Source organism: Molossus molossus, unplaced genomic scaffold (assembly GCF_014108415.1).
Source record: "Molossus molossus isolate mMolMol1 unplaced genomic scaffold, mMolMol1.p scaffold_m16_p_22, whole genome shotgun sequence".
NCBI lineage: Eukaryota > Metazoa > Chordata > Mammalia > Chiroptera > Molossidae > Molossus > Molossus molossus.
The window spans coordinates 15,812,559-15,815,953 of NW_023425358.1; positions in this window are offsets into that span (position 1 = coordinate 15,812,559).

Sequence of the window (3,395 nt, forward strand, 5' to 3'; positions counted from 1 at the left end):
CCAATCTCATGTATTCCACTTGTGCATGGCAGCCTTCTTTGACCACCCCACACCAACCAGGTAACTCAGGCCCCTTCCCAACAGCACCCCTCACAGTCGGTTTAAATGGCTTTCTGTTCTCTCCACCTGGATCCATAGAAGAATCCCTGAGCACAGGGCTAGATCAAGTAGTAATCAGAGATACTAATTGTGCTCAACGTTGGATGAAGGAGTAGATGGGTGAACTAGTCTAGGGCTAAGGATCCTCTGTGAAGCAGGCCTCCTCCTCCCACCCCCACACAACCAGGGCAGCCCATGTACTCCCCCCCCCCCCTAGTATTTGAGGCCCTATGGCCATCCCTGCTGCCTTTTCTGTCCATACCACCTTCTATAAGAGCCCCTCACCACTGCACCCTGTCTTTTCTTACCCCTGTTCCTGGTGCCTTCACACATTCAATGCTGTTCATCACAGGGCCATGGACAGTGTACTGCAAGCCCCTCTGGAGGACAGTATCCCCACCCAGCATGTTGTTCTCATTGCACCCTAGGGGCTAATTAGGAATCTGGGTGTCATGGGACCTCCCCAGCAAATTGTGGAGAGGGAGGGCCTGGCGAGGATCCAGACTAGACTGGGATCCCAGGACCCACAGGGGCCTAGCCTCTATGCGGCTTCATGTGGAGGAAGGGTGATGTGGACCCTGTTTGCTAGCAGACCCTGGCCCCAGCCTCTGTAAAGAGGCTGGGTCCCCTCTATTTGTTAGTTAATTCATTCACTCATTTGTTCATTGCAGCCTGTCTCTATGGAAGGTGTAGGGGAGGTGAGAACTTGGCCCTCTGTCAACCCCTCAGATGGCCCCATTCCTGCTGAGTCACCTGGCCTGCTGGGACCTGGAGCATCATTAACCATCCCCTGCCCCCTCCCCCAGTAATTAAAATACTGATGACTAAAGAGCCCTGGATTTCCTCCCCAGCCTTCGGGATCCAGGCTATGTGACCTGTGGGCTCTGCCCTCTCTGAGCTAAAATTGAGTTCTCTTCTATGAGATGAAGGAGACCCCTAAAAAGGTCTACAAGGAGGCCAGGAGAGGGCTCAGGAGAGATCCCAGATTCGCTGACCAGCAGACCAGCAGATGTGGCTGTGGGAGCCGAGGGGTGAGGGTTTGCTGCCAGGGTCCCTGGAAACCTGGGCAAACAGAGGCTTTGTAGTCTCTGGCTGTGAGGCTGATGGGGGCGGGGGTAATAAGAACAAAGCCTTTGCAGTGAGGAGTTCGAGTTCTTGCTTCAGCCTTGTGGTAGGGGGGTCCCAAAGCCATGAACTTGTAGATTGCACAGGAGCAAGTACAGAGTTAAAGGCAGGCCCTGGGAACCCCAGTGGATCGCGAGGAAGGCTGCAGAGGTACTGGTGAGGGGGGAACAGGCAAGTGTGGTCAACATGACTCTATGCCCATGAGGTCAAGTGCAGTGAGGGTTGAGAAGTAAGTTGTGACCTGGCCTGAGTTTCATGGGTGGAGGGGCTAGGGCAGAAGCTGAGAACTGGAGGTGAAGAGATGGGCTGGAGAGCCCTTGCTGAGGCTGGCTGATTAGAGCCAAAGTAGGTATAGTCCCTCTGGGACAGCGCTTCTGGGGGTGGAGGAGGGCTGCTTTCAGGTTCCTCCTGGAAGCTCCTCACAGCCCAGCCTGCCCAGTGACTCTGAAAGGAGGAGCTGACTGGGGCCCAGTCAAGGCCCAGCTCCTTCCCAGTTTTAAACCCCTCTCTCTGTGCCCAGGGTCAGAGGCCAGACCTAATGCGGGGTAGGGGGGTCATCTGTGTCTGTGAGAAGTCATTAGCCGGCACCCCAGCCCCCATGACTATCCGCAGCCTGGCCCTATGCCTGGAGAAGAGGGGCAGTCACTCCATGTGACTTAACTGCCGTCACTGTTGCACTCTGTGGCCATGAAACCCTGGCAGCCACCTAGAGAGGAGGTTTTACTTCCCAGAACTGGAGGGCAGTTGGGAGCAGGAGTGAGTTCAGCAAGTAGGGCCAGGCAGGCTTTGCATGTTGAAGGGGCTCTGGTGGCCTCAGAAGGGACAGGAACAACTGGTGTCACTGTAGGCTCAGTCATCAGGGGAACATCTGAAAACACAGATCCTCAGGTCCCCTGGACGGCACAAGGTAGAAGGGATGTGGGTACTTGAGGGCACCTGGTTTTTCTCTTCTCCAGTTATCTGCATACCAAGTTCAGTCCGTCTGGTTCTCTGTGAAGTGGGGGATGTGGAGATGTGGGTTGAAGTCCCTGAAGCTGGCCGGGCAACACAACACCCTGGCAGGCTCTGAGGATCTGTATGAGGAGGGGCACATTAGGCTCAAGGGGTGAGCTGGATGGGACCTGCCTCAGGACTATGGTCTGCCCTGATCGATCAGCCACGGGGTAGGGTGGGGTTGGGGGTGGGGGAGGTTAGTCTTGGATCTGGTCCTGGAGCGGGCAGTGTGGGCTGAGGGTCTGGGATGGGGACTGCCCCTCTCCCTTCTGGTCTGGGGCCCTGGTTCTCAGCACTCCCAGTATGCGTGCCTGCCCATCCTCCACTGCAACTGTTATCAGCGTAATTAGCTAGTTAAGAAAGAAAGCAAAGGGAAGTCAGACACTGTGTGCACGGCTACTTGGGAAGCTTCAGCAGGAAGCTACAGCTTCACACTGCATTACTCCTCTAAGGGGATTAACACCCTCCATTCCTGACCTGGTACTGGATTGTTGGGGACAGAAGAGGGAAATAGGCACATTTGCAGAAGTCCGGGTGGTGCAGGGGAGGTGCTTGCCTGTCAGTCTAGCCTGGGGAACAGTGGATTGGCTAGGGGGTGGACCCCTCAGAAGCTGGGAAATCTTGGAAAGTTAATTGGTTAGTTTGAAGAAGTTCCTGGTTAAAATCCCCCGACAAAGGAGCTTTCGCTCTCTTGCTCTGGGACTCGCACTCGTCCTGAGTTTGTACATTCTCTCTCATAGCAATGTGGCCTTAGTAGCCATGGCCATATGGACTTCACATGCAGGATGCTGAACTGGACTGGACTTTAATATGGAGCAGAGTCTTGGCCACTTGGCTCAGCAGTCAGAGCCCTCAGACTGAAAGGTTTCAGGTTCGATTCACAGTCAAGGGCACTTAGGTACCTGGGTTGCAGGCTGGATCCCTGGCCCTGGTCAGGGTCGTGCAGGAGGCAACCTGCAATTGATGTGTCTCTCTCACATCAATGTTTCTCTCTCTCTCTCTCTCTCTCCCCCTCCCTCCCTCCCCCCCCGTATTAAAAGTTAATGAAAAAATATCCTCAGAATAGGATTGACAACAAAAAAATCAGATAGATAGATAGATAGATAGATAGATAGATAGATAGATAGAAGAAACTATGGGCAGCGGCCTTAATTCTGGCCCTGCTGAAGACAAGATTG